Raw genomic sequence first — 12,442 nt, forward strand, 5'->3', positions numbered from 1 at the left:
CACAAACTTGATTGAGTTTTTTGAAGAATTAACAAAGAAGATTGATGAGGGCAGAGCAGTAGGTGTGATCTATATGGACTTCAGTAAGACATTCGACAAGGTTCCCCATGGGAGACTGATTAGCAAGGTTAGATCTCATGGAATACAGGGAGAACTAGCCATTGGATACAGAACTGGCTCAAAGGTAGAAGACAGAGGGTGGTGGTGGAGGGTTGTTTTTCAGACTGGAGGCCTGTGACCAATGGAGTGCCACAAGGATCGGTGCTGGGTCCTCAACGTTTTGTCACTTACACAAATGATTTGGATGCGAGCATAAGAGGTACAGTTAATAAGTTTGCAGATGACACCAAAATTGGAGGTGTAGTGGACAGCGAAGAGAGTTACCTCAGATTAAAACAGGATCTGGACCAGATGGGCCAATGCTGAAAATGTGTTGCTGGAAAAGCGCAGCAGGTCAGGCAGTATCCAAGGAGCAGGAGAATCGACGTTTCGGGCATGAGCCCTTCTTCAGGAATGAGGAAAGTTTGTCCAGCAGGCTAAGATAAAAGGTAGGGAGAAGGGACTTGGGGGAGGGGGGTTGGAAATGCGATAGGTGGAAGGGGGTCAAGGTGAGGGTGATAAGCCAGAGTGGGGGTGGGGGCGGAGAGGTCAGGAAGAAGATTGCAGGTTAGGAAGGCGGTGCTGAGTTCGAGGGATTTGACTGAGACAAGTGTGGGGAGGGGAAATGAGGAAACTGGAGAAATCCGAGATCATCCCTTGTGGTTGGAGGGTTCCTAGGCGGAAGATGAGGCGCTCTTCCTCCAACCGTCGTGTTGCTATGGTCTGGCGATGGAGGAGTCCAAGGACCTGCATGTCCTTGGTGGAGTGGGAGGGGGAGTTGAAGTGTTGAGCCACGGGGTGGTTGGGTTGGATGGTCCAGGTGTCCCAGAGGTGTTCTCTGACACGTTCCGCAAGTAGGCGGCCTGTCTCCCCAATATAGAGGAGGCTACATCGGGTGCAGCGGATGCAGTAAATGATGTGTGTGGAGGTGCAGGTGAATTTGTGGTGGATATGGAAGGATCCCTTGGGGCCTTGGAGGGAAGTAAGGGGGGAGGTGTGGGCGCAAGTTTTGCATTTCTTGCGGTTGCAGGGGAAGGTGCTGGGAGTGGAGGTTGGGTTGGTGGGGGGTGTGGACCTGACGAGGGAGTCACGGAGGGAGTGGTCTTTTTGGAACGCTGATAAGGGAGGGGAGGGAAATATATCCCTGGTGGTGGGGTCCGTTTGGAGGTGGCGGAAATGACGACGGATGATACGATGTATATGGAGGATTGTCGGGTGGTAGGTGAGGACCAGTAGGGTTCTGTCCTGGTGGTGATTGGAGGGGCGGGGCTCAAGGGCGGAGGAGCGGGAAGTAGAGGAGATGCGGTGGAGGGCATCGTCGATCACGTCTGGGGGAAACTGCGGTCTTTGAAGAAGGAGGCCATCTGGGTTGTACAGTATTGGAACTGGTCCTCCTGGGAGCAGATGCGCGGAGACAAAGGAATTGGGAATATGGGATGGCGTTTTTACAGGGGGCAGGGTGGGAGGAAGTGTCGTCTAGGTAGCTGTGGGAGTCGGTTGGTTTATAGTAAATGTCCGTGTTGATTCGGTCGCCCGAGATAGAAATGGAAAGGTCTAGGAAGGGGAGGGAGGAGTCTGAGATGGTCCAGGTGAATTTGAGGTCGGGGTGGAAGGTGTTGGTAAAGTGGATGAACTGTTCAACCTCCTTGTGGGAGCACGAGGCAGCGCCGATACAGTCATCGATGTAGCGGAGGAAAAGGTTGGAGATGGTGCCAGTGTAGCTGCGGAAGATGGACTGTTCCACATATCCTACAAAGAGGCAGGCATAGCTTGGGCCCATGCGGGTGCCCATGGCTACTCCTTTGGTTTGGAGGAAGTGGGAGGATTGGAAAGAGAAGTTGTTCAGGATGAGGACCAGTTCAGTCAGTTGAAGGAGGGTGTCAGTGGAAGGGTACTGGTTGGTACGGCAGGAAAGGAAGAAGAGGAGGGCTTTGAGTCCTTCGTGATGGGGGATGGAGGTGTACAGGGACTGGATGTCCATGGTGAAGATAAGGCGTTGGGGACCAGGGAAGCGAAAATCATGGAGGAGGTGGAGGGCGTGGGTGGTGTCCCGAACGTAGGTGAGGAGTTCTTGGACTAAGGGGGACAGGACCGTGTCGAGGTATGCAGAGATGAGTTCGGTGGGGCAGGAGCAGGCTGAGACAATGGTCGGCCGGGGTAGTCAGGTTTGTAGATTTTGGGCAGGAGGTAGAAACGGGCGGTGCGGGGTTGTGGGATTATGAGGTTGGAGGCAGTGGATGGGAGATCCCCTGAGGTGATGAGGTTATGGATGGTCTGGGAGATGATGGTTTGGTGGTGAGAGGTGGGGTCATGGTCTAGGGGGCAGTAGGAGGAAGTGTCCGTGAGCTGGCGTTTAGCCTCAGCGGTGTAAAGGTCGGTGCGCCAAACTACTACCGCGCCTCCCTTGTCTGCCGGTTTGATAGTGAGGTTGGGGTTGGAACGGAGGGAGTGGAGGGCTGCATGTTCCAAGGGTGAGAGGTTGGAGTGGGTGAGAGGGGTGGAGAGGTTGAGATGGTTAATGTCGCAGCGGCAGTTGGCTATAAAGAGATCGAGGGCAGGTAAGAGGTTTCCTCATTTCCCCTCCCCCCACCTTGTCTCAGTCAAATCCCTCGAACTCAGCACCGCCTTCCTAACCTGCAAACTTCTTCCTGATCTCTCCGCCCCCCACCCCCACTCTGGCCTATCACCCTCACCTTGACCTCCTTCCACCTATCGCATTTCCAACGCCCCTCCCCTAAGTCCCTCCTCCCTACCTTTTATCTTAGCCTGCTGGACACACTTTCCTCATTCCTGAAGAAGGGCTCATGCCCGAAACGTCGATTCTCCTGCTCCTTGGATGCTGCCTGACCTGCTGCGCTTTTCCGGCAACACATTTTCAGCTCTGATCTCCAGCATCTGCAGTCCTCACTTTCCCTCCCAGATGGGCCAATGGGCTGAGAAGTGGCAGATGGAGTTTAATTCAGATAAATGCAAGGTGCTGCATTTTGGGAAAGCAAAGCTTAGCAGGACTAATACACTTAATGGTAAGGTCCTAGGGAGTGTTGCTGAACAAAGAGACCTTGGAGTGCAGGTTCATAGCTCTTTGAAAGTGGAGTCGCAGGTAAATAGGTTAGCGAAGAAGGCATTTGGTATGCTTTCCTTTATTGGTCAGAGTATTGAGTACAGGAGTTGGAAGGTCATGGTGTGGCTGTGCAGAATATTGGTTCGGCCACTGTTGGAATATTGCATGCAATTCTGGTCTTCTTCCTATCGGAAAGATATTGTGAAACTTGAAAGGGTTCAGAAAAGATTTACAAGGATGTTGCCAGGGTTTGAGGATTTGAGCTACAGGGAGAGGCTGAACAGTCTGGGGCTGCTTTCCCTGGAGCGTCGGAGGCTGAGGGGTGACCTTATAGAGGTTTACAAAATTATGAGGGACATGGATAGGATAAATAGACTAAGTCTTTTCCCTGGGGTCGGGGAGTCCAGAACTAGAGGGCATAGGTTTAGGGTGAGAGGGGAAAGATATAAAAGAGACCTAAGGGATAACATTTTCACGCTGAGAGTGGTACGTGTATGGAATGAGCTGCCAGAGGATGTGGTGGAGGCTGGTACATTTGCAACATTTAAGAGGCATTTGGAGGGGTATATGAATAGGAAGGGTTTGCAGGGATATGGGCCGGCTGCTGGCAGGTGGGACTAGATTGGGTTGGGATATCTGGTCGGCATGGACAGGTTGGACCAAAGGGTCTGTTTCCATGCTATACATCTCTATGACTCAATGACCCCTGAGTCACTTTTTGCTTCAGGTTGCTAACGTTTTTCCCAATTTAGAAAATAGTCTACAACTTTATTCTTCCTACCAAACTGCGTAATCTCACACTTTCCCATATTGTATTCCGTCTGCCACTTCGTTTCCCACACTCCTAGCCTGCCTAATTTCTTCTGCAGCCTTCCTACTTCCTCAACGCTAACTGTCCCTCTACCAATTTGTGTCATCTGCAAACTTAGCAACAATGCCCTCAATTCCTTCCTCCAGATCATTAATGTACATCATGTATAGTTGTGGTCCCAACACTGATCACTGCGGAACTCCATTAGTCATCAGCCGCTATTCTGAAAAAGACCACTCTACCCCTACTATCTGTCCTTCTGCCAGTGAGTGAATCTTCTTTCCATGCCAGTATCTTACCCTTAAAACCAAGTGCTCTTATTTTATTTCGCAGCCTTCAGTGTGGTACCTTTGTCAAAGCCTTCTGGAAATCCAAATCAATCATGTCCACTGGTTCTCCTTTGTCTAACTTGCTCATTACTTCCTTAAAGAATTCTACCCGATTTGTCAGACATGACCTCTCCATGACTAAGCCATGCTGATTCAGCATGTAATTATTCTCATTCAGTACTGGGCAGCTAATGGTATGTAAAGAAAAAAACCTAAAAACTTAAACAGTTGTTTCCCAGGTTGGTCGAGAATTATTTGAAATCTTGAATCTTCACATGCATTTAACCATTTTGACATTTCCAGCAATAATGAACGACTAAGAAAAGAAATATTTTCTCGGAAAGTCAACTGGATTATATTGCCATAATTTATCAAAAAAATACTACAATTATTATTTGCAGGATGTGATGAGAAATGCCAATTCCACAATAAATTGCTGACACTTTTTCAAAATTACTTCGTGCCTTTTTCCCCCCTCAGCGGGTGTCTGCTAAATGATTGCTACAAGGCGACATAAGATTGATTAAACAAAAGCCACCTTGTGCCGAAGTTCAGCCTGTGTAAATGGGGTTTCTATCTCATTCTCTGCCAGTGTCAGCCTGTGTAAGTCTGGCTCTGAAGGGCTTTCCTTGGTTGACTGCCTCAGAGTAAGCAGGAGTGCAGCTATAAAAGAGAAGATTGAAAGGAGAATAAGGCATCACCTTTTCAAATTTGTCTCAACAAGTTGGACCACAAAAGAACAGAAAACACTTCCACAATGAGTATAATTCATGATCTTTGACTTCCAAAGCAGTTGGAAGCCATGCTTATTTACATTTAATTTTTATTCTCTCTAAACTTAACACTTTCAGTGTACTGAAAGTACTGCTACTTTTTTATTCTTTCTTTCATTTTTATTTCCTATTTCAGTTATGTTCTTCTTTCTGCCAATGTTAATAGAATTTTCCACCTTAAGGCTCTAAAATGTTCCTGTCTGGGGTCTGAAAAAAAAAAGTTCTTGTATGCAATTTCAATAAAATGCAAACAAGAAGGGCATGGCATACAAATATTTTATGAGAACAGAGAACAAATACTTAAATCATCGAAATTCACAGAGACATTTTTTAAAGCTGAATGAGAAAAATGAAAATGTTGTAAGGGCCTTAACCTGGTGTTCATTAAAAAAGTACACTTATCTATTTTTCCATTAATCATAAGTGATATTTTTTCTTAAAGACCACGGATATAGACTACAGTTGAGGTTTCCAGTATTGTGTGAAAGGACGTTTGTTCAACAATTGCTATTTGAGCTATAGGGTGAGGTTGAATAGGCTGGGGCTGTTTTCCCTGGAATGTTGGAGGCTGAGGGGTGACCTTCTAGAGGTTTATAAAATCATGAGGGGCATGGATAGGGTGAATAGACAAGGTCTTTCCCCTTGGGTGGGGGAGTCCAGGAGTAGAGAGCATAGGTTTAGAGTGAGAAGGGAAAAATTTAAAAGGGACCTAAGGGACAACTTTTTCACGCAGAGGGTGGTACGTGTATGGAATGAGCTGCCAGAGGAAGTGGTGGAGGCTGGTATAATTACAGCATTTAAAAGGCATCTGAATGGACATATGAATAGGAATTGTTGAGAGGGATATGGGCAAAGTGCTGGCAAATGGGACTATATCAGATTAGGATATCTGGTTGGCATGGACGAGTTGGACCAAAGGGTCTGTTTCTGTGCTACACATCTCCATGACTCCAATTACTATTTTTCATGTCTTTCTCCCTGCTCCTCCCCCTCATTCTCTTATTCCTAAAATCTGAATGTTTACTGTCTCATTGAAGGTATCTTCCTACACTTTATTCCACCTGACACAAAACACAGCAAAGACAGAGCTGGGGGACAGGGAGGGACTACTAGAAATCTAAAATAACATGGCGTATAATTTGTCATGTTCAGAATACTATAGAAAATCCAAGCCCCCAATGTCTACAGATCCAAAGAAAACTACAGATAGATCGATTTCTTGACTCATTTTGATATTATATGCATGTTGGATCTCACTATAATTTTCAAAGCTGCTATTATAAACACCATTAAAATAACATTTATTATTTGTATGTGGTGTATAGGTGACAAAGAAACCATTACAATGTACAATAACAGACATTTTGAATGGACAGTTCCATCTTAAGGGGACAGTGTCACTCTATAATAAGCTATAACAGCCTGAAAATACAATTTTAATCATATTTGTTGTTACAATGATGGTGAGGCAGCAAGCTCTGTTTGTATAAGGCATTTTAACCCGCCATAATTCTGAAATGGGAGGCATCTCTTTGATGTGTTGAAGCTGCAGCCTGATGAGGTCATCAGTGTCATGACACATGTTTAACTCCAGAGGTAGGGAGGCTCACAAAGATGTCAGAACTGTCAACAAAGCAACAGATTTATCATAGGGGCTAACATAAGTATTGTTTATAATTTCTGTGAGTTTTCCTTATAGGCAAGAAAGGCAGGTGTGTTTTTCTCCATATTAATCATTGAATCCCTACTGTGTGGAAACAGGCCATTCAACCCAACACATCCACACTGACTCTTTAACGAGTATCCCACCCAGACTCACCCCTCTACCCTATCCCTGTAACTCTACATTTCCACGGCTAATCCACCTAATTTCACATCCCTGGACACTATGGGATATTTAGCATTGCTAATCCATCAACCTGCACATCTTTGAAAGAAAACCGGAGCACCTGGGGGAAACCCACAGGGAGAATGTGCAAACCCCACACTTACAGTCACCCAAGCTGGAACTGAACACGGGTCCTTGGAGCTGTGAGGCAGCAGTGTACCACTGTACCACCGTGCCACCAGTAAGAAATTTTGAGCTTCTTAACTTTTAGCTTCTTCCTCTTGTGCAAGGCCACTTTGCCTGCAGGGACAATACCTATTTTCTGGAATGGATAAGGAAGCATCACAGGGATCCGCACTCATTCTCTTAGGGCCCCCTCACTTTGTGCCTACTTTGTGGTTACATCATCTCTATCTTGCTCTGCCTTGTCTTTTGGCACATTGCTCCCTCAGTTGCACCTTAATGGGTCTGAAAAATTCTGCCTTGGCATGTTGCTTAGTGCACTCACAAAGCCAGGCAGCTCGTCACGATTGTTAGCATTAATCAAACAAGAGGAATAGACATGCTGCTGTGCAGCACCTGCAGCCATTTTGTCGAAGCCTCCTCGCATCTTCCTCACAGCTCACAATTTCACCCAGTTTAATGTCATCTACAAACTTGGAAATGCTGTATTTGTATCCCTCATCCAGGTCATTTTTGTTATGCTTTCGGGCATGTGAGCATCACTGGCTGGCCAGAATTTATTACCTGATCCTCGCTGCCCTCAAGAAAGTAGTAGTGAGCTGCCTGCTTTCCCACTTCAGTCCTTATGCTATGGATTGATTGACAATGCTGTTAGGGATGAAATTACAGGGTTTTGACACAGGCAAGCGCAGAGTATTCCATCACATTACTGACTTGTGCCTTGTAGATGATGGACATGCTATGGGGAGTCAGGAGGTGAGTTACTCACTGCAGTTTCCCAGCCTCTGAGCTGCTCTTGTAGCCATTGGGTTATGTGGCAAGTCCAGTGAAGTTTTTGTATCAATATCAGTGTAAGTCTGACTTGCCTGGTTGAATCACCTGTGGTTTGCTAAATGAGTTCCATTTACAAAAGAGTGAGACATACGAAAACATTTGGAAATTCATTTGTAAATGTATCAATTGCATTTAATTGGATGTTGGTAGTGGGGAATTCAATGATGGCAACATTCAATGATATATCCAAGTACTGATCCTTGCAATACCTTATTGGTCACTGCCTACCACCCTGAAAAAGATTTATTTACTCTCATTTTCTGTTCCCGACCTGAAATCCAATTCCTAATCCATGCCAATATATTACCCTCAATCCCATGTGCTTTAATTTTCCCAGTAATTCATTAAAAAAAACTTCCTGAAAATCCAAATATACCAAATCCATGAGTTCAGCCTGATCTATTCTACTTGTTACATCCTTTTAAAAACCCAGTAGGTTTGTTAAGCCTAATTTGCTTATCATAAACCCATGCTAGCTTTATCCAAACCCATTAATGCTTTCCAAGTGTTCTGTTGTCATGTGTTTTATAACAGACTCCAGCATCTCCTGCACACCAATGTTTCACTAGCTGCTGGGGTGTCACAGTGGCTTACACTGCTGCCTCAGAGCCAGGGACGTGGGTTCAGTTCCACTCTCGGGTGACTCTCTGTGTGGATTTTGCACATTCTCCTTGCGTCTGCCTGTGTTTCCTCCGGGTGTCCTGGTTTCCTCCCACAGTCTAAAGATGTGCATGTTAGGTGGATTGGCCATGCTAAATTGCCCATAGTGTCCAGGGATGTGCAGGCTAGGTGGATTAGGTATGAGAAATGCAGGCCTATACGATGGGGGGTGGAATGCTCTTCAGAGGGTTGCTGTGAGCTCAATGGCCTATTTCCACACTATGATTCTACAGTCTGTAATTAAATGCAGTTGATACATTTACAAATTACTCTGCAAATATTTTCATATGTTTCACTCGTTTGTAAATGGAACTCATTTAGCAAACCACAGGTGATTCAACCAGGCAAGTCAGACTTACACTGATGTCTATCTTATCAATATATATCCTCAATTGCACAGTATGTTTGTGTGAGATCTTAAACAATGATTAATTAAAAATTCTATCATACAGGTGGTAGTCTTTTATTTTCCCTCTAGGCATATATGCTTTCGAGCGTTTATACCTTGCATTAATGCCAGGCATTGCCATGTAGTTAATGACTTCTCGGTATGATGATCTGAGACAGGATGGGGATTATTTTGCGAAATTCTTACTTTTATGTAGATAGCATATTTCACATCCTCAACATGTCTTGGATTACTTTGAATTGTTGAAATACTTTTGAAGAGTTCTCAGGTAAATATGGCAGACAATCTGTGTACAGCAAGATTTTAGAAATGGCAATGCACAAAATGAACAGTTAATTTGGCTTTATGGTGGCATTGGTTAAGGGACAAATCTGCAACAGGGCACTTGGGCAATATTTGGACAATTCCATGTTTTTCCATTAAAAAGTTCCATAGAATCTTTTATATTCATTGAATGGGCCCTCTGTTTAATATGCAATGCTGTAAGTCAACTCTAATGATGCAATATTGAACAGATGTGACAGCCTAGATTAGATAAGTTCTGCAAATGTTCTGATTCAAAGGCAACAATAATAATACTAAGGCAAACCAATATATAAACAGACACTTTAGTGGGGTTATAATGGGGTAAGATGATAGAGAAAAAAATTTTCAACAATTTTGTACTTATTTCTGAGCACACTATTATAAAAGGGCAGCATTCTTCCATCCATTATAACACTGTGATATAAACTGACCACTGCATTAAAAAAAACCACACACACACTAATTATGTTCTGGAAATCCTCAGAAGATTTGCCAAATGTTCCCGACTACTATACAACGAAGAGCATTTTTACTCAACTAATAGACAAGTCAGTACATTAAAAAAGACCCGTCACAGCACAGATGCTAAGAAGGTATAGTCATTATTTTTAAAAGCCTCAAGTTGGCTAGTGGTTTACTTGGTAATTATACCAGAGTGTAACAACCACACATTCCAGGAACGACCAATTTCAATTCACAGTTTGTGATGTGCTCCATGAACTTAACTCGATAATTAAAATTCTCTCAATACCCCTGGGCTAGGGAGAAAGGGGAAAAGAGCATAAACAGGGCTCCACCTCCTGATCATTATCCAGTGACCATGTTGGAAAGTGAATGTGAACATTGTGCGATGAACATGTTCAACCTGCTCAGCACTGACATTTTTCACAGCCATATAGCTAAGAAGAAGTCACCGTTTAAGATCGTAATGAGAAAAGAATGCTTAAGCAAGATATTTTGAGAGGATAATGCTCACAATTTCCTAAAAATTAGTTAGACTTGTTAGGGGAGGGGCAAAAGTGGAATGGTAGAAAGGACAGAAAAGGAAAGAATTACACAAAGATTTCTAAATCTTGCAACTGTCAGCATAAACAGTTCGGTAGGGAATGTGGAAGATTTGGGGTAGAGGGGAGATAAAGAGGAAAATTAATTGGAACAGTGAGATGCCATTTACAATGCCTTCTCAAGAAGAAACTAATGCTTGAATATACTTGGAAATAGGCCTACAATCATGAAACATTGATTGAATAGTTTTTAATGTCTGCTTTGTGGAACTGATGTAATAATTACGCTCTGATAATGAGAATAAAGTACTCTGTTAGTCCCACTGGTCTGAAAGTGTAAATGCTGATATCACATTTAGCAACACTGGTACTAACATACAGTGCAGGCCCAAAGCCCATTTTTCCTTCTGGAATATCAGTTCTGCCAAGTTTTTTTCTTGTTGAGTCAGACTTGCTGTTCCTGCATTTTTAAAACTTAACTGTTTCCATACTTCAATATTTGAAAAATAAATATTTCAACTGATTATCAAATGTTCATCATTTCAGTTTTTAAAATGTTCCTGTTGTCTCAATAACGTGTACTGCAAGAACATCTCTATAATACAGAAGTTGTTTGTTCTTATTGGACAAGTTTTTTTTGCATGAAAATGATTTTGTGCACAAGCTTCATTATTTGCATTATTCACATCTTTCTTGAAACATCACCAAATATTAGATACACCCCCATATTTCCTGTGAAGAACTGACTTTTACAGGCTGTGACACAGACAAATGAACGTTAATGTGGCAGAGGCACAGGCCATAATTTCATAGGAAAGCCTGAGGTACCACAGCTGATATGATCTCAAGCCCATATGGAGGACAGTGACTCCAAGTGGTTCATCTCTCTGAGCCAACTGCCCAATCAGAGGACTGGCAGCTTGGTAGCATCATCAACATAGGTGGCCACTTCCATAGCAGCAGATGGAAGAGAAGGGCACCATTGAAGGGAAGGTAATTTTTTATTGAAAGACATGACGGGGAGAAGTAGGTGAGCTCCAGTAATTAGTAGGGTAATCCACTAACAGCAGCACTGGTGCTCCAGGGGTTGCCATCACTTCAACAGACCCCTCTATGAGCCACAAAATTGTCATAAAAAGGCTCAGCCCTCTTGAGACAGCTTTGGAGGCACATTTGCTCTATCTGGCTGTCTCCCTACACAGCAAGGACTTATCCATATCCAGTAAAATGATGACAGGGGCATGAAGTGGTGGCGAATTGGGCACTTAATTGTATTGATTGTTCATCCAGCTCTGTTCATGGTGTGACCACATCACAATGCTATTGCTCATGTCATTGACAATATATCAAATGTGGTGAAAGAGAGGACCGCAGATGCTGGAGATCAGAGTCGAGATTAGAGTGGTGCTGGAAAAGCACAGCAGGTCAGGCAGCATCTGAGGAGCAGGAAAATCGATGTTTTGGGCAAAAGCCCTTCATCAGGAATGGTGAAGGGCTTTTGCCCGAAACGTCAATTTTCCTGCTCCTCGGATGCTGCCTGACTTGCTGTGCTTTTCCAGTACCACTCCAATATATCAAATGTGTTTAATTATATGCAAATTGAGGGCATTGGCTGGGTTTACACTTGCGCATGTATAAAATTACACTTACTGAAACTGCAATTGGTTAAGAGCTGTCCACTTATAATATTTCACTTTATAAACATGAGTAAGACTGAGAAAACTTGATTCCAATACTGTCCTTCACTAACTACTTTTCCAAAATAGTACATATCCCATGGTGTCACAAAAAGCTTCTCTCCCTTGTTGTGTACAGCTGCCATTTTATGAGTTCCCCCACCAGCCTCAGAACATATCCAGAGGCCTGATAAAATTCTGTCAGAAGTACAGAAAGTTGCAGCAGCTTGCATTTACAGAGCATAGTTTACATAGGATAATATCCAAAGGAGTGTAAATATGCAAATTTGGACACTGAGCCAAAGAAGGATATTAGGAGGGGTTATTGAAAGCTTATTCAATGATGTAGATTTTAAGGAGGATCTAAATACTACTGTTAGAGTTTTACAGCTGTGAGTTAAAGTATCATCTCGAGAACAAAATAAGATAACAAAATATGACAGTTCTTTAATGGGACAAAAAGATGGAT

General features: G+C 43.7%; 1 protein-coding gene across 1 annotated transcript in view; it reads right to left on the minus strand.

Annotated features, from left to right (window-relative positions):
• Positions 1-12,442, minus strand: part of LOC122547273 (phosphatidylinositol 3-kinase regulatory subunit gamma) — a 575,736-nt gene that overhangs the window by 48,458 nt on the left and 514,836 nt on the right. The window lies entirely within an intron of this gene.

Source organism: Chiloscyllium plagiosum, unplaced genomic scaffold (assembly GCF_037043375.1).
Source record: "Chiloscyllium plagiosum isolate Xiang-an unplaced genomic scaffold, Cpla_swu_hap1 HiC_scaffold_9, whole genome shotgun sequence".
NCBI classification, from domain to species: domain Eukaryota; kingdom Metazoa; phylum Chordata; class Chondrichthyes; order Orectolobiformes; family Hemiscylliidae; genus Chiloscyllium; species Chiloscyllium plagiosum.